The sequence below is a fragment of the Papio anubis genome, chromosome 6, assembly GCF_008728515.1.
Source record: "Papio anubis isolate 15944 chromosome 6, Panubis1.0, whole genome shotgun sequence".
NCBI lineage: Eukaryota > Metazoa > Chordata > Mammalia > Primates > Cercopithecidae > Papio > Papio anubis.
The window spans coordinates 16483801-16509984 of NC_044981.1; the positions used below are offsets into that span (position 1 = coordinate 16483801).

A 26184-nucleotide genomic window follows, 5' to 3' on the forward strand; every position below is an offset into this window, starting at 1 on the left:
ACACACACACACACACACACACACACACACACACACACACACAAAATCTCTCTCTCTCTTTCTGTAAATATTTGCTGAAAGAAGATAAAATAATGTAGATATCCATCTTCAGACTTTCTTCTATCCTAAATTTCAAAGAATTAGACTAGGCCGTTTTTTACCTATCACCACCTAGACACGGTAACCACATCAAAATGTATTTTAACGTTTTACTTTTTTAGAGTTCTACTCATATCAATAGCCTTTGGGAATCTCCCTACTCCTTTTATAGATGAGACTATTATAGCTTCCAAACTCACTCTGCCTTTCAGTTTGACTAATACTATAAAATTCACCTAAAATTCCAAGGGCCCTCAGCATATGCACATGGATAATTCTGACAAATGTGTCACCTTCACTGTCATAATTATTCTACTATATACATGTCAAGGAAGCAGAAGGTCTTAACAATACATAACTGAATTCACTGTCAGTGTAATGACAATGACAGTTAATGACAACTCCTATTACAGAGGAAATGTCTCTACAACAAAGAGACTAGCAAGTTGCAACTGCTCACCTGTTCACTTCAGCAACACATCATGATAGATTTTGTTTTGTGAAATGTATCATCATAACAGCATCATGGCTGCCACAGTTATTAGGGAGCAATCACTGGGCTAAAAACTGAACAGACTTTATTGCATTTCACTCTCTTAATAACTCATCAGGGTAGGTATGGTCAGACCTTCTTTATAGATGAAGTAAATAAGGCTCAGAGAGGTTGGGCAATTTCCCACAGGACACACAGCTAATGAGTGGCAGGTCTGAAATCTGAACCCAAATGTGATTCAAAGAGCCTCTTATATGAACTAATACTTTAAATCTGATGCTGTTAAATGACAGTGATAATGATATTCCTTCAGAAGATAAGGAAATAGAGGCACCCAGAAAGAAAGTAGCTTGCCCTGGTCCAAAAGGGCAGGGATGGGAAGAGAACCCAGGTGTCCATTCTTAGCCTGAAGTTCCTGCTATTGGACAGCGCCCAAGGTGTTCCTATCTTCTCCTTAGTCATTAATTTTTTTTTTGAGATGGAGTCTCACTCTGTTGCCCAGGCTGGAGTGCAGTGGCATGATCTTGGCTCACTGCAACCTCCACCTCCCGGGTTCAAGTGATTCTCCTGCCTCAGCCTCCCAAGTAGCTGGGATTACAGGCATGCGCCACCACGCCCAGCTAATTTTATATATTTTTTTAGTAGAGATGATGTTTCAGCATGTTGGCCAGGCTGGTCTTGAACTCCTGACCTCAGGTAATCCACCTGCCGCGGCTTCCCAAAGTGCTGGAGTTACTGCGTCCGGCCTAGTCATTAATATTTTGATTCATGCCTACCCTTGTGATCAACAACAACTTATTCAGGAAGAAGAGACAACGGGTTCTTTCCTTTCTAGTATGTTTCCAAATATTCATTGTGTATCTAGCTAGGTGGTAAAAAGAAAAGAACATGAAGCATGAAGTTCATGAAACCTAACTGGGCTATCATCTGCTTTACCAAATTTCTTCTAAAAAAGCAACCATCAAACCCAGAGAAGAATTTGAATCTTCTAACTTTAATGCCATTCACATTAGTTGTATTTCTTATTCACATGAGAGAACTATCTTTATTACCTGTGCAACATAAAGAATGATGAGTATTTAAACACTAAGTGTTGAATTAACAGTTATACAATAATCCAAAAAAACAAAACCGTACTTCTCCACAGTATCAAAATGCACTTAATAGGTATTTATTGTTTCAGGAACACACAATGTCTTCTATCATTTAAATCATTTCGGCAATTTAAAATAAGGACCTGGCTGGGCACACCACACCCTGTCAAACAAAACTGATTTACTTTATCTCATACGAAACATCCTGAAAATACGGGATGCTCTGAAAGTGCCAACAGCTACCCTTGGAGTTTTTCTTTTTCCAAAAATTATTTATTTCAATTTCAGTCCCAGATCTTCACTACCAGCCCTTACTTCAGCTATGGTAGAAGAAGTGAATACTTTTTGAGTACACAAAAGGTGCTAGAAATGGTCAGTTACACGCTAAATGCCTTTCCCATCATAAGCACACAGTTTCATGCAATTATCTCGGCTTGAGTGTGGTCATTCAGTGGAACAAATGATGAAGGTCAGTGAGACTACAAAAACTCTTTTAGTCGTGAGGGGAAAGGCAACAATGCATACCTCAAAATTCCTTTTATCTGTGGATCTTCAGTGCTCGGGGCACACCCTTTCATCAGTCTTCCTGGTTCCCCATTTCCTTGCAAAGACCCACCTTGAGTATCTTTCTCCGTGAAAAAATGTCTTGGCATCTCCAGGACCACACAGACCAGAAGCACTCTCAGGAGAAAATGTCACCAAATCCATTGCCTGGGGGTTTCCACAGAGAAGTGGCCATGGAGGGAAGCCCCCAGGTCTGCCAATGTCACTCGACTGGCCATTTTAGATTTCATCTAGGCAAGGCCACCTTGGACAGGGACTTTAAGATACAATCCACAGCATTTCCATGTTCTTCGGATCCAAATCAGAAAATGGCAGAAAAAGTCATTTGGTGCCAATTCAATGTGGCATAAAGAGAGGAGAGCAATTAAAAAGAAGAGTACAAGGTGAGCCGTATTCCTCTTCAAGGCTGGGAGCATGGATAAGTTACCAGAGCTCTGTAAGAAGGCTCTCGTTACACTGGACAGCTTTCAGGCCAGACCTGTCAACAGGAAAAGTGGCCAAGAGGGACTGTCATGGTGTTTCCCTTCCTTCTGCCTCCCTTGACCTCTGATTCCTCCGAAACATCTACTCATGTCTCCAAATCTGCGTGCCGGTGCCGATCAACAACCAGAACATTAACCTGATTCACAAGAAACACTGACACCATGAGATGCCCTGAGATCACCTAACATCTTGGCCCGGCAGTCCCCACATTCTGCCTGGACTACCCATTAATTCATTTGTTATTCTCCATGGGATTCTATCTGTACCAGAAAGACCACGTGGTCCATGATCCTTAGTAAGTGACACTCCCATGATACACTTAGTAAGTGACATCTTCCTCCTGGAGGCCTGCCCAGATGAGGGAAATGGAAAATCCTCTTTGAGCAAGGTGACTGCCAACTCCCTTCTGACCCTCTCGAGGCCACCCTCTTCCACCGCCACTCCCTCACTTGCCTTTAACGAAGTGCCAGCCAGCACGTTGCTAGGACAACTGGCGTCACTGCAGAGGCACAGAAATAGATCACCAGTGGGGCTGGGAACCTGGATTATAAACTCCGATGACAGCGATGAGATACTGATTGGCAGCTAATCTGTTCCCTATGGTGAGTGACAGAGTAACACTACCCAGTGGGCAGCTCTCACCTTGACACACTACCCTTTCATCTACATTTGTGCTTGATGTGGTGGTGACTGAGAAGGGGCAAGGAACTAGCTTTAGATAGACGCTGAATGACTCTGTTTTGAACTATGTGAGCCAGAAGATATGGAGTAACCACCTGACATCTGCACGTTTAATTTGTTAGTTTCCTGAAAATTAGGGAGGAAGGCTGTTCACAAGCAGAAGTATGAGAGCCAGAAACAGGTAGAGCCATCGAGGTTGCCAAAGAGAAGGAAAAAACAATCTGTTTGGACAAGTAATAGCTTTCTCCTTTCTGAACAATAGCATTCTACTCCTCTACCTCCTTTTAGAGATCAAAGAAGACAAAGTCAAAGGAAACCGGAAAACTATGGCTTGCCATGGTAGAAGAAGAGAATAATCTTTGTGCCCAGTTCACTTTGTTCTCCAGGGTGAGTTTTACAATGCTTATAACGGGTAGCAACTCGTAGGAGCATTGGATTAAGACTGCCTATTAAAGTCTTGGATTTTAGCCCTGGAGAAATTACATTTTCTTTTTCAATTCTAGGCAAGCCACAAAGGCTTGGGAAGAAGAAAGGAAAAATGAAATGAAGAGCAACCTAATGGAAACTTTAGAATACCATTTTGTCAAGAGCATTTTCATTTCTAGATGCACAAAGGAAGGCTGGTGAGGATGGCTGATGTGCAGATTGAAACACGTAACCAACAGCCCGGGACCTGTGCAGGGGTCCAGCAGCGAATTCTGCCAACAATGTGGGCAGGTCACCTCCCAGTGCCAGGCACTCAAGACTGGGAAAAGATCACAAGATGCTCTTTATAAAGGTATTGAGAAAGAAGTGGAATTTAAAAGTAGAAGAAGATGGTTAAGAGTCCAAAGAGCATGATGATAAAAACCTGCCTGAGTTTTGGAAATAAAACATGACAACAGAGGATCGCCATTTGTATACCATTTATGTTTCCATTTAAGGAGACTCTTCTTAAGTAAGTCGTTTCAGGAATAAGCACAAATAGAAAAAAAATTACTCTGAAAACTTAATTTCTCTAACATAGGTTTCAAACAGCTAATTTGCTATCACACCTAAAAATCATTTTATACTTGTCAAAAATGACTTTTTCTGAATCATGTAACATACTTGTTTAGGTGTCTGGAAAAGGTTAACATAATCCTCAGGATTTATAGAAGATGGATTAATTCTTTCAGTCTACGATTCTACTTAGCAATAATTTACTACATAGCTACCACTGGAAATTTAACATGAATTTAAGTTGGAGATGTGGTTAATATTTTTATGGTATAATATGATTCTTTTACGAAAGTGAAAAATTTAGATAATTAAAAAATGAAGTTACCTATTTTTCTCTTTACATTAGTCCTAAGGAGTAATTTATGTGTTGTTAAGAACCAATAGATTTTGTTTGGGTTCTACGACAAAACAATGTCAACTAGTTCTTATTACTATTCATTCATCCCTGCCCTTCTTTCTTGTGGATTCTTGAACATTGAGCACTTTGAACTTATACCACCTAAAAAATATATCTTTAGTTTTGGATGTGTTTTTCTGTCCAAAGTTCAGTTGGAAACACTGCCCTTATTAACTCCGGGAGGCATCATTCTTTAGGCATCTCAAGTTCCTGCTTCAACTTTTACATATAAAAATCTAAAATGGGCCAGGTGTAGTGGCTCATGCCTATAATCCCAGCACTTTGGGAAGCCGAGGTGGGCAGATCACTTGAGCTCAAGAGTTTGAGACCAGCCTAGCCAACGTGGTGAAACCTTGTCTCTATGAAAAACACAAAAATTAGCCAGGCATTGTGATGCACACCTGTAATCCCAGCTACTTGGGAGGCTGAGGCAGGAGAATCACTTGAACCCAGAAGGCAGAGGTTGCAGTGAGCTGAGATCGTGCCACTGCATGCCAACCTGGGCGACACAGCGAGAGAGTTTGTCCGGAAAAAAAAAAAAAAAAAAGATCTAAAATGATCCTGAAGAAAATGGTGGCCTGGTGACCATGTGCTACAAATCCTCATGCTATGTTTTTGTCAGTGTTCAAACAATTTCTGATGGAAAGAAAGCTCTGGCTCTGAGCTCTCACATGCCCAGACACAGAAATACTACACAAAAGACTATTCCTAGTCTCTTCTCAAAGCCTCCTTTGTCTTCCCTAAATACACACATAGATTGGGTTGAAATTCTACCTCTGTTTGAAGGCTCAATTTAGATGTCTTCCCTGAAATTCCAGCGCTGATGACTCTTACCCATAGTCCCTTTCGTACACCTGACTCCGCCACCAAGTACATCCTCCCATAGCACCTTCCTAGAGTCTCAAACGGTGGTAAGTACAGATTACTCAGCACTGGATCCCTGATGGACTCAAGAACATCTTGGCACACAACAGTCTGTTAATAAATATCATGTATTGAGTGAACTCTAAACTTAAAGAGAAGACAAAAGCATTTTACCTCAGCACTATTCAGTTACAAAGCAGCCTGACCAGGCTGCTCATGTTTTCCTCCCCCCATAGAACGTGAAGGTTGTAAAAGATCCATGAACTTTTTTCCTTCCACAACGTCTGAGTGTTCTTTGCATTTTCCTCGTCCTGTCCAAGATGCTGAGAGAAGGAGCTGAGTACTTGAGGAAGAAGGCGCCAAGGGGAAAGGGTGTGCCTGGGATGGGCGCACTTTGTCAGCTGCCTCAGGAGGTAGCTCTGACACCACTTCTTAGAAGCAGTGACTCCTGCAAAGACCCTGCCAAAGGTGCCAATCCCAAATAACACACCAGGGGCAATGGCCAGGAACTAGCGAAGCTGTCAATCAGAAGCCATTCGAGGAAGTCTGAGGAAGAGAGAGAAATGGGTGAAAGAGAAAACTCTAGAAGACTTGAAGCGATTCCCAGCGCACTTGGATGGAGTAAGCTCAGTCAGACCCTCTCTGCCTTTACAATCTGCAGGTCAATTTGCAGGACCATTACAAGCAAGGGTTTAAGAAAAAGGAGATTGTTCTCCCTCACTCGTCCAACAGTGGTGGAATCTCCCCTTCTCTCCTGACCCTCTTACCTACTTCAGATTTTTTTTATGACAGTGCTGGAGAATTTGGTATCACAGATGGCAAATCTAAAAGGTACAAATTGACAGACACAGAGGGAAATTCCCAGATTGCTCTTCTTAGAGAGTGTGTGTATGCAATTCTCTTACTCTGGAGATTCAGAGTAAGAGAAATTCAGCTCCCATTTTTTATGACTTATGCAGACAGTATAATGCTGTTTACACAGGTACAGAGGTATTTATTTTAGTCTCTCCATTTCTTCCTAGGAATAATGTAATGCCTGCACTCAGAGCAGTTATTCTGAAAAGGGACTACGCAGATACACAGAATTCCAGAAACGTTTATTATTGCTGTCCTCAAAAGCTAAACAGCACAATGCCTCCCTAAGAAAGCTTTTGTGAACTTCCCATCACACACCACAGAGACATTAAATGGGTTTCATTTGTACCAGCACACCATTTTTTCATTCTAAGGTGTGCACTGGAATGAAGTGCTATTCAGTCAGCCCCTTTCTAGGGAGATACAGCACTTTGGGCCCGGTCCTACTTTGAAAAGAAACATGAACGTAAGTAGTGATGAAATGATGTGATGATAAGAGACAAAACCACCGCCGTTCACAGAAAGCCAGGGCAGGATACTCACAAACAAGTGACAAAGCAAACCACTCAAATGGAAAAGGAGAGGAAATACACACAGTGCAGACTTTTAAAAAAAGTATTAGAAAATCCCCAAACTCTACTGATAGGTCTAGAAAACTTTTTTTTTTAAACACAAATTGTTCCCTCCTCACATTTCTTTATACACATCAAGTATCCACTTCTAAGGAAAAGAAAATAGTCTAGACTCTCCATCCCTTCCCCACACCCTTAAACTGCTGTCAGATTCAAGCAATCTCATCAGAACAGCATGTATGTTCCTTTTCCTAATGGCTCAGGCCCACACATGAGAGGCCTAGGGATGCACTTACTCTACCCGTAGACATTCATTCAATGAATATTTACTGATTGCCTATTATGGGAACAAGCAGTATTTTAGGTACTATTCATTCACCAGGGAAGACTAAGACTAAGACTAAGAATAAGAATAAGGAGTAAGAATAAGAATAAGAATAAGAATACCATCCCTCCTTTTGCAGAGCTTGCAGACTAGTTGAGGAGATTGATGATTAACAAATAAATATGTAATATGTAAGATGCTTAAAAGAAAAAACACAGAAGGCTAGAGGACTGAGAGGGATGGGGTGGATCAGGGAAGGCTTTTTTTATGTAGATCAGGGAAGGCTGCTTTGATAAGGTAACTCAAGAATTCTTACTTAAGGAAGCAGAGAAGCTTAGGAATGAAATACGGCTCTCTCTCTCCTTGCTTAGACTCTAACCAATATTTGAGCACAGAGGTGGTTAGTTTTAGAAAATTTAAGTTTAAAAATGGCTCCTGTTTATTTTCAAAAGGACCAATGAGTATGGACCCTAAATTTAAACAGCTAAAGCTATAGTTTAAGGATGGTCTCAAAGAAATACCTTTGAATTGTCATATGGTGCCTAGGAGGGTCTTGGGGAAAGGGTTTCATGGTAGTGAAAGATGTAATAACTCTTGTTTTCTTGTAACCTTAAGACCGTGCTCAATGTTTTAAAAACAGCTGTAAACGAGGTAGTGCCAAATCATTGATTTTTAGGAACCCAAGAAGGTAAAATAAAGGTTCAATCGGCCTCATCTAAGGCTGATACTTTATGCAACATGAGACACTTAGGGTGAGAACCACCACTGCAAGTGATTTAACTGAATTTTCTCAAGTTGTCCATCATAAAATGAATCCCCGTGGTGGAGAGGGCCCAAGGTTATATAGCTAACAATAGCACTGTGCATAAAATCCAGGTCTGCTAACTCGGAGTTCAGTGTCAGCACCATTCTCTTCTTGTACAAGATCCCCCATCTTAGAGCCAGTCTGAAACATCTTCAGGGGCAAAGGCCATCTGCAGACAAGTGGTGGCAGATTTGAGAGGCAGTTAATGGGACATGCAGAGGAATGAATGCAAGGAGTAACATCTGCAGGGACTGCTGAGCATGGGAACCAGGACTTCCAATGGCTGCTGTGATTATCACTCACACATTTATACACCCACCCCCAGACCCTGTCCATGTGCAAACACGCGTTCTTTGAAAATCGCCTGCCTTCTCCACTGCAACAGCTCTCCATGGCACAGGCTTTGGGGCATGCAGGACACTAAACCCAGGGAAGATAGAAAACCAGTGCTGTGAACATGTGCCCAGACAATGAAAGGTTACCAACATCACAGTTTACTAAGAAAACGAGGAACTCCCACTGCCCCTACCAAGCAAATGTGGTTTTGAAAAGAAAGTACTTAGCATGCAGAAAGAGTTCACTAGAATTTGGTATTTTCTTGCTCTTCAACACACTCCATTTACAGAAGGATTTTAAAATTACTTCAAGTCTGCCATGTGGCATCTTAAAGTGTACACTTCAGAAGTTCTTTGAAAACCTCACTTAATCTTTGAGGTCTGACAGGGTGTCACATGAACAGTTCAAAGCAACGGTTAAAACAACAACAAAAAAACCCCACTAGATTTGAAACAAAAGCTATCTTGATTATGGTAACTGCACGAGTTATTTAAATAGAGCCTGAAACCTAACGCAGTTTTACATAAGACACTCGTTTCCTAGGATAAAAATGCTTTAAACAATACCACCAGAAGTGCATTCTAACAGTTACCTGATTGGGAAAATGATTTCTAGTAAAACACACTGTAACTGGAGTACCCAAATCTAACATGGCCCACAATTATTCCTTGATAGTGATAGAAACTTTTATAATAAGGTTTTTTTTAAAAAAAAAAAAAAATAAATAAGTAAAATAGTGCTTTCACAATGCTCTGCCCCTTACAGGGACCCTAAACCAAGATGCTGATTGCTTAATAAAAAGGTAGTATGCGCTGGGGATGGTGGCTCACATCTGTAATCAAAATATTTTAGGAGGCAGAGGCAGGAGGATCACTTGAGCTCAGGAGTTCAAGACCAGCCTGAACAACATGGTGAAACTCTGTCTCTACCAAAAATACAAAAAATTAGCCAGGCATGGTGGTGTGCACCTGTGGTCCCAGCTATTCTGAAGGCTGAGGTGGGAGAGTCGCTTGAGCTTGGGATGCAGAGGTTGCAGTGAATCGAGATCACACCATTGCACTCCAGCCTGGGTGACAGAGTAAGACACCATCTCAATTAAAAAAAAAAAAAAAAAAAAAAAACATTGAAAATAAGGTAGTATGGAACAATACACAGACTTGCAAAATATTTCTTTATAGGGGGTTCGCGACTTGCCCAAGGTTGCCAAGGTACTTGATCTCAACAGCAGGAATAGGATTCAGGTCAGTTGATTCCAGGTTGACTGATTTCCACTAGACCCAACGTGTACAGAATGGAAATACAATGAAGCTTCAGTGTCTCCCACTGTCTGCTTTCAATGAAGCACTGGGAAAATTTGAATTTAATAAGCTCATATTAATGTTACTAAATTATTTAACCCTGAGGATATGACATGGATACATATGCATATTTTAATACAAATGTTTAGAAATCTATGAAACAAAAAATATTAGGAACTATTTTTTTCCATGTCAATACTTTTCTCCCTGATATATGCTGCACTTTGCGCTTTACAAATCTTGTAGGCAACTGCAAAAAAAATAGGTAATACATGCTCAAAAAAGTTTTCTGGCCGAGTTCACAAGAAGCTGGAAACCTAAAAATATATATATAGATATATACACATACATAAACAAGAATATACATATATATTGCAGAAATATTCATATGTATTTATATATACACAAAAACAACAAAAATTTAGAAGAAATTGGCTTGTCATTTCCCAAAATTTGAAGAGAGTATCTTTTCGTCCTCAGAGGTGTTCATAGGCCATCCTGAGTTTCATGCAGCTATATTCTTTCCTAGTCAAAATCTCCTAACTTTGTTTTGTGACACAGTCCAGCAACAAGGTAAACTCTCCAGAAAGTAGCAGGGCTAAGCACCCTTGCATTATTTCCTAGTGGAAGGGCTCCCTGAAGTCACACTATGTCATCTCTTCCATTTCCTGATACTAAAACTTGTCATGCAAGGCGGCCATCAGGTGACACGTGGGAACAAACTTTTCTAGTCTCAAAATCCGAAGCCAGTAACCTGATCAAAACCAATAAATCAGCTCATTTTGAATAAGTGAAGTACCACACATAACTGCTTAAAACTTGCATACCTCAAGATTTTAAAAGCCAGAGAGAAAAATGTCATTTTCATCAACTGCACATACAGAAGAATAATTGCTGGATGGAAACGCTGATTGCTAATCCTTAGCCTGGAGAATTTTACCTGCTACTCACCAACCTAAAAGAATTGTAATAGCCCAGTTTAAAGGGGCTGCTCTACATCTGATACTATTTGGCTGAACCGGTAGAAAAGAGGTTCCTACAATGAAAGAATCACTGCATTCTATCCTTTTATTCCTGAAGTAGATAGTCTGCAGCATGCCATAGAAGCTGAGAGAAAGGCAAGTTCCAGCAAATACAAACAGGACTTCTTCCCTTAAAAAAAGAAACTAATTGGATGATCACCTAGAGCTCATGCTAATACCCCTTCAACACCTGGCTCAGTTACATCAAGTGATTCATGAATCCTGACAAGGCAAGCCACTACAGATATTGTTCTTGGTTATTAACTTACAACATTCACTGCGTACTGTTCACAGGTAGCCTCAGCCTATACTTCACCATGGAGACTTCCCACAGGCGCTGGAGGGCTCCTGAGGGCTCTTGGGCTCAGGCGTGGTCTTCCTTCCTTTCACAGAGAAGTGAGAAATACCTAGCATGGAAATAGAGCAGAAGAAAAAGAAAAAGGTAAACGCATCATCAAATCACTTGTTATCTCAACAAATAAAGTCTCACGACCAATTAGACGAATTGATACTTCACCAAAGATCATTTTCTTAAAAAAGAAGTTCAATGTTCTTGCTCTTTTCCCAAAAAGAACACAGCATGATACAGCCAGACTCTCCTCACCCTAAAGTTGAAGCCATTTCTGGGAGATTTCAGTCACAATCTTAGCTGAGAGGCAGACTTGCAAAAAAGCTTCAAAACAGGCCACGTGGCTTTACTCTTCTGCAAAAGGAGCCAAGGACTAGCACCTTCTACCACTGTCATACCTTACTGGGTCATGGAGAAGATCAAGAGGATCATTCTTGCAAAGCACACACAGTTCCCCAGAAGAAATCCACAATGTAAATGCAAAGCGTTACTGGTGGTCATAAGCCTGTTCCTGAGCCCTGGAGCCAGAATACAAAAGTCAGCACTGGCCAGGCACCAATCATCAGCTATCCCTGGAGCATCCAAACGTCTGCATGCCCGACTGTGCTGAGTTTCAGGAAAGAAAAGGAACAGAAACGAAGAATCTGGAATCTCTGGGGAAAAGAAAGTGAAGGCATCAAGCAGGAAGCTAAGAGAAAGAGTGTAAGGTGGGCCGTAGGGCACATGCGGGAGCGTGGTTATTTGGTACACGGCTCCCTCAGATTGCTGGTTTGCGGCGTTTTGTGCACTGAATGTTTGCGACGCTGTGAAATTTTCCACTTGGCTGTCTGCCATTTCCGCCCACCGAAGACAACACTTACACCCACCAAAGTAGCACAGCGAGGCCCTGATGGAAAAGGATTGGATAACTTTTTGTTTATTTGCTGTTGCTTTTAATGAAAAGACTTATTCATATCCTGATCATTAATATTTTCCACACCTGGATTTCTTGATTTTTTCCCCCCTTTTAAGGTTGACCGAGGAACAGCTTCTCCTGGAACGATACTATCAACTTATTTTGCCTTGTGTACTTTTGAGAAGCACACTTGAGGCACAGGAACTTATATTAGCGGCTTTGGGGATGACGAGAAACAGAATTTAAGTGCTACACTAGAATCTTGTCTGCTTCCCAAATACATCATCGACAAAGGCCAGTCATGTTTTTCCTTTCAAATCATGAGCATGCACAGAAAAAACAGAGTTGTAGTATTAGCATTGTGGGTGTCATTAATACCATTTCTCAGGGAAAAAAAAGAGTGGTCCCTCATCTCTAAAAAAAAGACAAGAATGAATAATAACAAATCGTAGATTTGGAATTGGTAACACACTGACAAGTATACCTCAAAATAAAGAACTACTAAAAAATGGAGAGACCAAATTAGGGCAGAAGAGAGAAAGGAGGTGTCTGCTACATATAATTAACCATCACTTTCATAATGAATACAGTTTACCAAGTGCTTTCCCATTAATTAAATCATTCACTTGATACAATTTTACTTGGTACTTGCTATATCCACCAGGCTCTGTGTTTGACGGGGGAATACACGGTAAACAAAATAGCTCAGGATCCTGCACCCAAGGAGCTCACTGCCTCAAGAGGAACAGACATTAAATAATTATACGAGTTTTAGTGGATGCATAAAATTTGAAAGCTGGATAGGCAGTATGAAGGAAAAATGAACATTGTGATTTGTAGTCATGATGGGGGCACCTCACTTAGAAGAAGGGTCTCAGGAAGGCTTCTCTTACAAAACTAACATTCAAGCAGGAAAGTAGAAAATGAGTAGAAGTTAGCCAGGCATCAGGTTTCCAGGTAGAGGAAACAGTCTGTGCATTATACGAACTGATCTAGCGAGGTACAACTGTTTTCTGTTATTTCACTCCTTTTTATTTTGCCATTTCAACTGAGTCCCCTTGAAAAAGAAATGAGTGACACAACTGTTCTCCGTACCTTGAAATAAGAGATGATTCATCTTTCTGACTGCTAGGCCATCAGAGCAACACACACCTTCTCTGTGATTAATTTCTGTGAGAGGAACACCCCTGATGCAGGTGTTATTCCTGATGTGATGGTAAATAATGACCCTGCTCTCTAATGCACCCCAAGTCACTCCATCATCACAGTGAAGTAAAAGGAAGCTCTCTTGTTGACACCTGCATGCCACAGCTGAAGTTAAGAAACCCTCCCCCAAAAAGGACTGAAAACAGATCACATTACTTGTAGACTTCTGAAAAACATCTTAAGTACCTTGGATCAGGTACCAAATTTCTGGCTGCCCCTTGATGATTACAGTATTTTTATCATTTCTCTCTTGAACTTAAACAGCTTTTATGCCCACCATTAACAGTGTTCTGTCAGCCCTCTCTCTTGGTTCTTGGTTCAGTGATCTGTTTACTTACCCACATGAGCCGCAAGCAAGGTGCAAAGAAATTAAAAGCAGTGGAAATGTCATGTTCATCTGAAGTGTTTTCTTCTTCCCTATCATCCCAGATCTGGCTCAACTTAATTCTTCCACTAAGGAAAATCAGTAGTTTGCTTTCTTCATCCTACAACATTAAAGCATCATCCAACAGGCTCATTCATGTTCTCCCCATGAATGCAGTAAGTCTGAAAGCCTGTCTGAAACAAATATGCCAAACTTCTATTTGAGTCTCTTTCCATTTAAAATACCCAAGATAAAATGTAATTTACTCTACAGGCTTCTCATACAAACAAAAATATTAACAATATTCCACATTCAAAGTCTCAGAGTACAAACCTTCACTTTGACCTGGCAACTTTGACTCACTCAGAAAGGAGAGAGAGGACAAGAAAAAGCACTTCCTGAAGCCAAGCTGTCCAATATCTGGCCATCGGACCTGGGAAATGACGTTGGGCTGTCAGTTTCATCCTCTGCCTAGAGGAGAAAATGACACAATGCCAATTTCTCCTTCCCCAGACTGCCCACAGCACTTACAGTCTCTACCACACATTCTGACCCAAGGTCCTTTTCAGTTCAGCACTTTGTTATACTGTCTTTTTATACTCCACTGGATTTATTTAAGTCTTGAAGGCTCAAAAAGTTTCTAAGCTCCCTGATGAAAGAAACCTTGCCATGCCCTTCTTTTGCAACCTCCTAATAGCGTCTAGTGGAAGAGCCTGGATTTAAATTAAATGATCCATATCCAAAACCTGTTCTAGGACTTAACCCTTACGCCAAAAGAATCACCAGTCTACAGCTATACGTTAAGCCCATTTCACCTTTCTCTGTCCTCCACGGACTTGAAACTCTGATGATGCCTGTCATCATCATGTGTCAGCCCTCCACAAACTCGAAAAAAATTAAATTACAACTAAGCCTTTATACTCTGTTCTTCCAATCCATTACATTTTTAGTCACTAGTGGATTTTGAACAGTTGTCATCTCCTTTCAAGATTTACAAACTCCCCCATTTCCTTGTCACCAGCAGCTTACATCCTTAGTTCTCATAGCTTCTCAAAGCCACTATTAAGGAAACCTTCATGGCATGAGAGGGGAGATGCAGACCTCTGAGGCAGTGATACTCAAACTTGAAGCAGCATCAGAAATGGCTGGAGAAGGCCAGGTGCAGTGACTTATGCCTGTAATCCCAGCACTTTGGGAGGCTGAGGTAGGAAAATGGCTTGAGCTCAGGAGTTCAAGGCTGCAATGCGCTATGATCACACCACTGCACCCCAGCCTGGGCGGAAGAACAAGACTCCGACTCAAAAAAAGAGAAGAAAGGAATAGAAATGGCTAGAGGGTCTTGTTAAATCAGAGAACGCTAGGACCCATCTGTGGGATTTCTGATTCAGTAGGCTTGGGGTGGGGTCAGATAACTTGTATTTCTGACAAGTTCCCAGGTGATGCTCATCCAGGGACCACACTTTGAGAACCACTTCTCTAAGGTTAAATGTTTCTGTCAATTACAGGGCCAGAGAGATGCTAAGGATCTTCTGAGTATATTTAATCACCATATGATAGCTACATTGAAAGCAATGATTCCTATTTTAAAGGAGCGATAAATGACTGAAAAAAAAAAAAAAAAACCAACCCAAAAACCAAACAACAAAAACCTTCACACACTATATAACCCAGGTTATTACACTGTGTGTGGCCTCTCTACTTGGGCTCTTAATCCATTCTCCTCCTACTGGCTCCAGATCCTGCTGGGGTCAACTCTGCCCCCAACTTCCCTTCAGTCTTTTTCCTTTCTACTGGAAATTTCACATACTCCAAGCATACTCAGTCACTGCTATTCCTAAAAGACCTTATCCATACCCTAATACCGTCCCAAATGGCTGTCCCCTCTCTCCTGTTTACCAACAAACAGTTGTACTACACATTCAATGCCAGTATTTCACCACCTATATCTTAAAACTCTGGAGCTTGATTTCTACCACTTTTCTCTGTGTTAGTAACCTTCCTTCTCCTCCAAAGGTCACGAATGGTTTCCTGCCTTCTAAATGCAGTGACCTTTGCTGAGTCCTCCTCTTAACTTCTCTAACAACGTCTGATACAGTTCACCAGTAATAGTTCCTTCCATTTTCTTTTCCTTTTGTTTAGTAGACTAGCATTTTTGCCTGAACAGCATCTTTTCTGGAATGATCTCTCCCCTTGGCTGTTATCTGGGCTGGGACGACTTCACACGTTGGCCCGGAAGATGGACATATGACCCAGGTCTGGACAATCATAATACAGCAACCCTCTAGCCACAGTCACTGGTCTAGGGGTAGGCATGTACCCAAGGCAAGCCAATCAGAGGCCTCTCTCAGACTCCCTGGAACTAAGAGGAGCAACACACTCTTTCCTAGTGAGACCATGGGAGCAGGATGCTACTAACAGCTGATTTCTTTATCCGCCTCTTAAGGAAAATCCACTGGAGAAGGCAGCTTCCCAGTAGAGAGCAAAGCTGAAAGACAGAAAATCTGAGTCCTGATGATGGTAAAGTCCGTTGGATTCAGCCATGCCAAAAGTTAGACTGATCCCTGAATTTTTTTTTTTTTTTTTTTTTGGTGAGATGAAGTCTTGCTCTGCCACCCAGACAGAGCAGTGGCACGATCTCGCTCACTGCAACCTCCGACTCCCGGGTTCAAGCAATTCTGCCTCAGCCTCCCGAGTACCTAGGATTATAGGCATGTGCCACCACACCTGGCTAATTTTTATTGTTGTTGTTGTTGTTTTGTTGTTGTTGTTGTTGTTGTTTGAGATGGAGTTTCGCTCTTGTTGCCCAGGCTGGAGTGCAATGGCACACTCTCAGTTCACTGCGAACCTCCACTTCTCGGGTTCAAGCGATTCTCCTGTCTCAGCCTCCTGAGTAGCTGGGACTGCAGGAACCCGCCACTACACCCAGCTAAGTTTTGATATTTTTAGTAGAGATGGGGTTTCACCATGTTGGCCAGGCTGGTCTTGAACTCCTGGCCTCAAGTGATCCACCCGCCTCGGCCTCCCAAAGTGCTGGGATTACAGGCATGAGCCATGGCGCCTGGCCTGATCCCTGGAATTTTTAGTTATATTATGATAGACCAAATTCTAATGTAGCCCACAAGATTGCCATGCCCCCCGGCAGACACACACCTCTTCCCAGTTAGTCAATGGTACAGTAATCAAGGTTCTGCTGTTGTGAAGGGATTTTGCAAATATAAGTGAGGTCCAAAATCAACCGACCTTAAAATAGAGAGATTATCTTGGTGAGCCTGATCTAATTAAGAGAACCCTAAAAGGGATGGGGCTGTACCAGGAATGAGACAGGACATGCTGATGGAGGAGGCAAGTCATGTGGCAAGGAACGGAAGGTGGATGCCAGGACCTGACAGTGGCCCCCAGCTCACAGCCAGCAATGGAACAGGGACCTCGGTCCTACAAGACCACAAGAAACTACATACAAAAAACCATGTGAGCTTGAAAAAGGACCATGAGCTCCAGATGATAAGGCAGCCCTGTCGACACCTCAATTTCAGTCTTATGAAACTCTGAACAGATAATTCAAGTAAGCTATGCCTGGACTTCGGACGTCCAGAAACTGAGATAATAAATAGGTGTTGTTTAAGTCATTATATTTGTAATTTACCATACAGCAATAGAAAACCAATCCACATATAATACAATAAATTCCTTTTTTTGTTTGAATCACTTTGAGTTTAATTTGTCTATTGCAACTAAAGTAAACAAATATTCTTAATTTCTCTGAGATGGTACTTTCTTGGGTTCCTTATATTACTCCTTATAGCCCCTCTTCAGTTTTTTGCTCTTCCTGTTCTTTCTAACCCTACGGGACAGATTTCCTAAGGCTATCTGCTCAGTTCTCTTTACTTTCTATAGTGATTTCCTTCTACTGTTTATCATTCTTAAATCTGTATCCTGGTCCCTGGTATCACCCCCTACAAACTCCTGGATATATGCAGTGGAAATAAATTATGTTTATTTCAAAATTTCCCAGTCCCTTGCTCCAAATCCAGCTCCTCCTCTTTCATTTCTGATGGAAGCTGACAGTATCATCATCTTCTCCTCTTTCTCCCACATTCCATCAGTTTTCAAGTCCTACCAATTCTGCACCCTTTCTATCTTCACCGCCCCATGCTAGTTCAGACTGAATTCCTCTCACAGCAGCCTGCTCATTGGTTTTCTTATCAATGCTCTCTCTCTAAACCATTTGAGTCATCCCTGTTGGATCGAACTTCCTAAAGTAAACATTATATAACCCAACTTCCCCATGCCATCCATACCTTCGTTGGTTCCTACAGCTTACTGAACATCTTTGAAATTCTTTATTTGATGTTGAAGATCTTCACAATCTGGCCCCAGCATGCTTTTCCAACTTCATTTCTACTTCTCCCTCATGCACACTGCAGCACCCACAGTGAGCTTCTCACTTCCTCTATGAGAGCCTGCATTTCTACTCCACGTGGCAAAATGTAAGCCAGACCTCCCAAGACCAGCTCAAATCCCACTTTTTCTATGACTCTTTTATCCTCTCATTCTACAACTTTCTCAGTCAGAAGGTTTTTGTTGTTGTTGTTGTTTTGTTTTTGCAGGTGAATGCCTATGGTTTAAAAATTCCTTTTCCTTGTGTTACTAATCATTTTATTCCTTATCCTAAAATAGGTGTCATTTCCCCAAGTGGAATGTGGTAACTTCCGTAAAGGTAGGGTTTCTGTCTGTCTTCTTTTTGTAAGCTTCATGGTGCTTTTGCAAATGATAACTCTTTGCTCAATATTCATTGTTAACGATTGGTAACATGGCATTATATTGCATTATTCTCGAAGATGTTATATGTCTTTGAGTCTCTGTCCTCCATGGTTATCAAATGGAAGAACACCCTTTTGGGTGACTTGGAGAAAAATCATCACATAAGCCTCTAAGGAAACTCCCCAGTCCATCAGTGAAATGTTCCACAAGAGCCTCTTTTCCTAACTCAGGACTAAAGCTAACTCTTTGTATTTTCTTTCTGAGGAATAAAGAGAAGCTGCCAGGGCTGCTAGCAATTGCAGAGTTCAGAAATGCTTCCTCTGAATGAGCACACTCAGCCCAGCAGGGTGCAGAGCCCTGTCTCCACCCTGCCCACCGAGGAGCTTACGTGGCAGGCAAGCTGGGCCAAAAACACCCCTTTCCCAGGGAGAGGCATCTCCGGTGCAGGGCTGGACTGAGGGTCCAGTCAGACCTCAAGAAGAGTTGGAGGGAGGTCAGCGTGGGAGGCAGGCCACAACTCAAGGTATTCTGAAGAACATGATTTATTCACAACATATGTGTTCCCCGTTCAGTCAACATTTGATCATTTACGTGAGTTATCCATTGTACAATTTCTTACAAACTGGCTGTCCCTGGATACCTTGCACGCACTCAGAATATTCTCTGTGTATATTCACTGGTTTGTGTTCAAGGAATGAAATCCAAAATTAGTATCTGCCTAAAGAACACATTATCACAGAGATAAATACGCTGGAAAAATGTCTATCCTCAAAAGCTTTTTAAAAAATTATAGTTCATGTTGATCCATGCCACTGTTTCTTATCATTAGCATGGCTTATCACATAAAAGTAAGGATTTATTCACACAAAGACTCTCCTGGTGCGTGTATTTGTATGCAGGTTACATCTTATGGATGTAGTGCAAAGTTTGCTACGAAATATAATTATACATTGGAGAAAAGTATGTCTGCATATCAAGAATAAAATGAAAATAAAAAGTAAGTTGAACACAGAGATGATAAATACCCAATCTGTGCCGAGCAGCTGTAGAATGACGTCTCAGGAAATTAGTATTTTAAAGACAAGATGTCATGTGCTCCTATTGACAACTTATTCCTGGCCTTTTTTGTTCAACACACAGGTCCTTCAGGGATTGTTGTAGCACAACAGAAAGAACAGTGGGCCAGAAGACAGGGAGGTCTGGGTTTAGAAGCCCAGAGACTCCACAACCCCTGAGTTACACATCCCCTTTCTGGTTGCCATGAGTCATCACACACCTTCTGCCCAGAGGAGAGTTTTCTTCATGCCTGCTTGAAAAGGTCAGTGTTTAGGTGTTGCAGAAGTGCTTGGTGAAAATGGGGAAGGTGGAGACACAGGCTGTGCCTCATGCTTTAATAATTTCTGAAGCATTTGTAAATCATGAGCAGCTAAGGTCTGCAAGATGCTAATGTGTGCAGTCCAGTCCTCTGACTTTAAGTCTCTTTCAGTTCCTGCTCTATTTGCCTCTTTTTAATAACACAATTAGTAAAAATTCTAAAAAAGAAATAGCTAAATATTTTCCTCTCATTCTCTTTTTGCCATAATATTGGGAGTTATATGATAGTATCTTCAACTATTTTATTTGGCCTGACTTCACAAAGTACCAAACAGGGAGTGAAGACAAAATGAAGAGACAGAATCCATGTATGCATCTCCCAACTTCTGTCCTTTTGAACAGACACAAGTAACAGAAGTCACCAAAAGTATTAAAAACACGATCTTGGAAGCATCCTATCAAAGCCACAACTTCCTTTTCTTTTTATGAAATATTACTATGCAAAATTACATGGCTACAGCTGGGACATCAAATCATGCTTTAAAAAATGAGTACTGAGGCTGGGCGTGGTGGCTCATGCCTGTAATCCCAGTACTTTGGGAGGCCAAAGCAGGCGGATCATTAGAGGTCAAGAGTTCAAGACTAGCCTGGCCAACATGGTGAAACCCTGTCTCTACCAAAAATACAAAAATGAGCCAGGTATGGTGGCAGGCACCTGTAGTCCCAGCTACTCGTGAGGCTGAGGCAGGAGAATCGCTTGAACCCAGGAAGCGGAGGTTGCAGTGAGCCGAGATTGCGCCACTGCACTCCAGCCTGGGTGACAGAGTGAGACTCTCTCTCTCTCTCTCAAAAAAAAGTTAGTATTGGTATATTAGTAAAAGTCACTCAAAGCTCAAAAACAACAGAATTATCTTCCAAAATTCAAAATCAGTGCCAGATTTAACTACTTAACTTTTGCATAATGTTTGCCCCCACAGAACTTTCCATAATAATATTACGTCAACTGCACTCATTTTCTTTTTGGTCTACTTGTTTTACTAAATTAAAAGCCAACAGATACAACAACTCTATACTTTAAACTTCTCTTTTAATACTATTCCGAGTAACTGCCTCCTTGTTTAAATATTACAATTTTCTGACGCAATCAGAACAAAAGTATTGCAAGACAAAGGTGCTATTGAAAACTTCTCTTTTTCTGGAGGAGGCTTCATAAAAGCATTCTAGCTTAAAACTGGGATTTCAATGGTCTCAACTGTGAATACCATGTAGCAGAAATGCCACTTGGCATTATATCTAGGGATTACCTGTTGAAACACCAAAGACAGGTATACCTTGATGTGGGTTACCTAGGGCCGGGTAAGTAACAAGAAATACAATTATTCTTTCTTTCTATGAATGTGGTGCTGAAGATTTGATACCATATTTGGAGCACAGATCCATCATGTGGAGGGATGGGGAAACACAAGAGAGGGGTGCTGAGTGTGACCACATGCCCACATGCCTGTCTGAGCCCGCTACAAGTCACACTGCATTATGAAGGACCCTGTATTCTACTTGCTGCAACATTTCCAATGCAAATAAAGGAAAATATCAACTACTATTTTATGAGTAAAGGACGCTGGCAAGATGCAGCCATGCGTGGTGTGTCTTAAGAGTCCTGAAACTCAGTTAAAATACCTGATGACCGCGTTTCATTAAAAACCCCAAGGAATTTCTTTACACTATGAGCATTCTACAAGTTTCCTACTTCTCTTTAAAACTAAATATTTAAAACTCTTTAGAATTAGCAACATCTGTGTGTCACCTGGCTCTAGGACACACATTCTCGGGGAAGAGCATATCCCCATTTCTGTTAGTAGAAAGAATAACAGGATTTCTCCCCTCCTCCTTCATCTCGCAGATTTAGGGGTTTATCCTAGTATCATGGCTCAGGGGATTCTCACACTTACAACTCCTAACATATCAAAAAAGGAGAAAATCTCTCTTCACTCCTTAATTGTTTTGTCGAATAAGCTCTCAAAAGTTCATTTTTGTTACCTTTTTCAGGCAAAATAAGAGGCCTTTTACAAAAATTCTATTGCTAAAACAATGGAATTCTCCCGAGAATGACTTCGTTATGGAAATGAAGTGACAGCTTCTTTTATCTAGCCAGGCAGAAAGTCTGCATTTATAAAAGGCATTCAGAGCACTCAAGTGTTGTGTGTGGGAGGACAGAAAATGCTATTTTTAATTCAGATTGCAGCATTCCTCCCATCCAGGTCTTTCAGTATAATCATAATCATAATAAGACTGATCTAAAAAGAAAAAAAAAAAAAGATTCCCATTCCTGCTGACCCCAGCAGAAAAAGAGAGAAAAAAAGAAGGAAAGAAAATTAAGAAAATGATTAATACAGCTTCCTTCCACTTTTAGACCATTCTGTAGGCTTGGAGATCCACCTTCGAGGCAATCAGAGCAGACTATCCATTATCCAGAGTTAAAAGCACTTAAACTCTGCTAGTAACGGCATCACATCTTCTCACACAAATTTACATTTTTGTTCGTGTGGCTTTCCCTCTCCAAAGTTTGCAGGAATTGCCTGTGCCTGCTGGGAAATGCCGTGCGAGTTCCTCCATCTGTTTCCAAGACTTAACATTCCTTGGTGACAGTGCAATGGACGAGTCTAGCCTGGTGGCAGGGCCATGCTGGGAACTTGACTTCTAATGTCAATCACTGGAATGCCCTTCTAGTAAGGAAGAGGTGCCCAAGCTTCCGTTTTGAGTTAGCACAGACATTTCCAGGTCCGGTGTAGAATCTGGAGTGATGAATGGAAGTGCTGGAAAGGAAATGAAGACCAGTGTAGATGTCTCTTTGCAGAAGTTGGACATTGGAGGATAAAACAGAATAAGACGAAAATAGAATCACAAAGGGTAAAATGACTGGTTTAAAGCTACACGTGCAGGATTAGAGAAGAGATGGGGTCCAAGGGGTGTTTTTTAATGAAGATGAAATTCACATAATACAAAATTCAGCATTTTAACTATTTTTAAAGTGTGTAAGTCAGTGGCTTTTACTCCATCCACATGTTGAACAACCATCATCACTATCTAAATCCAGAAGATTGTCATCACACCCCTTACCCATGAAACAGTCACTCCCTGTCCCCTACTCCTCTGAGCTCCTGGCAAGGACTAACCTACTTTCTGTCTCCAAGGAGTTGCCTATTCTGGATGTTGTGTATAAACTGAATCATACAAGATGTGGCCTTTTGTGTCTGGCTTCTTTCTCTTGGCATAAAGTTTTCAAGGCTCGTTCATATTGTAACATGTACCAGTACTTCATTCTTGTTTTAGTTCAATAATACTCTATTGTAGGCTATACCACATTTTGTTATTTATTCATCAGTTGATGGACATTTGGGATGATTCCATGTTTGGGCTACTATGAATCATGCTGCTATGAACATTCATGTACATGTTTTTGTTTGAATACTTGTTTGCAAATTTCTTAAGTGCATACCTAAGAGCAGAACTGCTGAGTCATGTGGTAATTCTGTATTCAGCTATTTGAGGACCTGCCAAATTGTCTTCTATAGTGACTGCACCATACTACATTCCTACTAGCCAGGTATATTCCCATTTTTTCCACATCCTTGTCAACACTTGTTATTTTCCTTTTTTTAAAAAATTATGGCCATCATAATGGGTGACCATAATAAAGTGGTATCTCATTGTGGTTTTGGTTTGCATTCCCCTTAACACTAATGATGTTGGACATCTTTTCATAAGCTTATTGGCTATTTCTATATCTTCTTTGGAGAAATCTCTATTCAATGCCTTTGTCCATCTTTAAACTGGGTTGTTTGTCTTTTTCTTTTTGAGTTGTAAGAGTTCTTCATATATTCCAGAAAATAGACCCTTATGAGATACTGATTTGCAAATATTTTCTCCCATTCTGTGGGCTGTCTTTTGACTTTCTTGATAGTGTCCTTTGGCTCACAAAAGCTTTGATGCTGATGAAGTCCAATGTATCTATTTTTTTCTTTTGTTGTTTGTGCTTTTGGTGTCATATCTAAGAATCCATTGCGAAATCCATGGTCATGAAGATTTACTCCTGTTTTCACGTAAAAGTTTTATAGTTTCAGTTCCTACATTTAGGGTATTGATCCATTTTAATTCATTTTTGTATATGGTGTGAGGTAAGCATTCAACATTTTTCTTTGGCATGTGTCCCTGTGACTTTTTCCATTGTCTCAGCACCATTTGTTGAAAACGGGTAAGAGAGATTTTGAGTATGAAGTGATTTTAGTCTTTTCTCCTGAAAAAAGAAAACTTTAAAAAATATATTATTTTAAAAATTAATTTTCTGGCTTTTGGTTACACTATGACTGTATTCAGCCAGTATTTAAATGTTTTACCTCATCCTACATTTTAAAGATGCAGCAAGTTTTCCAGAATGATGACCAACCAGAGCCAGAATACTGAGCTTTCAGGGAAGCCAGCCACTTTTTGAGGTGGTGCTTTTGCAAGAACTAATTTCCAAAAGCAACAGTAGCTTGAAATTGCTGACTTTCCTATTCTTTGGGTTGCATTTGCTTCTGTGTTTGTGCCCCTCTAGTGAAGAGCCCCTGTCTTCAGATATCCATAGACTTCTGTTCTCTTTCCAAGCCCAACATCCACCCATTAAGATTGGCTGTTTGGAGAAAACTTAATAAACGAATTCATATCAAATTGTGTATAACCAAGAGAAATAATACACTTTTAGCATGATAGCTAAGACTCTGTTTATTTTAAGCAAAAAGAATACAGTGTAGGTTGTAGAATTCTGGCTATCATCAGTTCAGCCAATGCAAGGAGTGAAAACTTTTAAATTCCCCTAAAGCATCCGTTCTCCAACTTGGCTACACATTGTGATCACCCAGGGAGATTTAGAAAGTACAAATGTCTGGGTTCCACCCACAGAGATCCTTACTTAACTGGTCTGGGGTACAACTCAGGCAACAGAATTTTGGAAAGTTCCGCAAGTGATTCTACTATGCAGCCAAGGTGGAGAGTCACTGCCCTGAAGTCAGCAGAGGTTGCTACCTACTCCTCCCACAAAGGTGGCTCCTCTCATCACCTTGCACCACTTGCAAGCAATTAGGGATGCACATTTACATGTTTTTTAAAGTCTTATAATTTCTGATTAAAACTAACAAAACTTGAATTTCTTTTATCAGTTATCATTCACTCTTCTCAACAACCCTGTAAAAGTAGGTTTATTGTTCCCATATGACAGACGAGGAAACAAACTCTGAGAGATTAATTAAGGACAGTCCTAGATCACAGAACTTGGAAGTGGCAGAAAAATGATTTTAATACAATTATTTCAACCCTACAGTCTGTATCATTACAATCTCCCAGTAATTTCAAAAGGGCCAGCCACTGTGAGTGTGGGCATATAATCTGGTTGCATCGTCATTGTGGCACTCATCTTGTGGAATGGGACGAGGGGATATCAACTCACTGAAGAGAATAGTGGGCACTACCTCGATCGGTTACTATTTACCTTTTTTTCTCTATATTGTAGGCATGTGGGTGTGTGAGTGTATGTAAGTGTACATCCACCTAAGGAAAGTGGACCTCAAGGGTACATCTGAATTGAGAAAAATATGGCCCAACTACAAGAATGTACCTGGGTAGGGTTTTCAGAGATGGCACAGGTATAGTAATTCTTTCCAAGATGTGATAAGACTGGTAAAAGGTCATGAAATACCTTCATTATGATAAAAAATAACAAACATTGAGGAAACTACCAATTCATTCATTTATGGATTCATCTAATGCCTATATATAGATTACAAAGCTCAATCAGTAGTGAGTGACAAGACTGAAGAATGTCAGGCAAAAATCTCCAATACTTAAATATTCAGGTTCTTATAATAGACAAGACACAATTTCCACATAATATCATCTTGTCTGCCAATGCATGGGGCACATTAACAAGCCTTGACACAATAGTAGAACAAATCAGAATTAGTAAAACGTATTGCTAATGATGGCGGAAATTGGGAAGTGAGTTTCATGTCACTTTTTTCTCTTATTTCAAACTGGTGCACTCAAACAAATGTGTAGGTTTGTGCATGCATGTGAGCATGCACATATGCATGCATGCACACGTGCATACACACACACACAAGGCTTGAGAGAAGACTCTATTTTAGTTCTGTCATTCTTCACAGGTCTAACAAGTTACTTTTCCTTAAAACAAGGAAAGGAGGGCTGTCATGTTATTATTCTGTTTCCATTATTATGCCATAAGGAAACTGGAAGAATTCTTTATTTTTAAAATATTTTTAAATTTTACTTTAAGTTCTGGGATACATGTGCAGAATATGCAGGTTTGTTACATAGGTGTGTATGTGCCATGGTGGTTTGCTGCACCTATCAACCCATCATCTAGGTTTTAAG

At 40.8% G+C, this 26184-nt stretch overlaps 1 protein-coding gene across 10 annotated transcripts in view; it reads right to left on the bottom strand.

Annotated features, from left to right (window-relative positions):
* Positions 1-26184, bottom strand: part of ATXN1 (ataxin 1) — a 456230-nt gene that overhangs the window by 172381 nt on the left and 257665 nt on the right. For all 10 annotated transcript variants that reach the window (XM_017957607.3, XM_017957606.3, XM_017957605.3 and 7 more), the window contains one exon: positions 11139-11276. The gene's annotated coding sequence lies outside the window, so the exon portion shown is untranslated. The remainder of the gene's footprint in view (positions 1-11138; positions 11277-26184) is intronic.